Raw genomic sequence first — 428 nt, 5'->3', positions numbered from 1 at the left:
GAACATAAATCCAATAGGAGATGCTCATCGCACCAACGGATTTGCCGGAGGTCGTGGACATCGCCGAGAACGCCACATGGGAATTGATGATCAACGCGCTATGGGATTCGCCCGTAGACGTGGCCATCAACAAAGAGGTCGACGTATCGGAGGGTTTGAACGTGACCAAGACTTTGAAGAAACCGCACAACGAGAACTCATTGAATTTGCCAACTTCAATGAAAGGGAACCTACTTATCAACGACGTCAAGGAGGCGAAGACTTTAAGATTAAGGCTGATATCCCTAACTTCACTGGAAATTTAAATGCTGACGAGTTCTTGGATTGGCTAATGGAAGTTGAGAGGTTCTTTGAGCTTATGGGAATCGCTGCAAACAAGCGTGTGAAGTATGCAGCTTATAAACTAAAAGGTATTGCAGGGCATTGGT

Source organism: Fragaria vesca, linkage group LG7 (genome assembly GCF_000184155.1).
Source record: "Fragaria vesca subsp. vesca linkage group LG7, FraVesHawaii_1.0, whole genome shotgun sequence".
Lineage (NCBI taxonomy): Eukaryota > Viridiplantae > Streptophyta > Magnoliopsida > Rosales > Rosaceae > Fragaria > Fragaria vesca.
The sequence above is the reverse complement of the archived record's forward strand: the minus strand, read 5'-3'. Positions refer to the sequence as shown.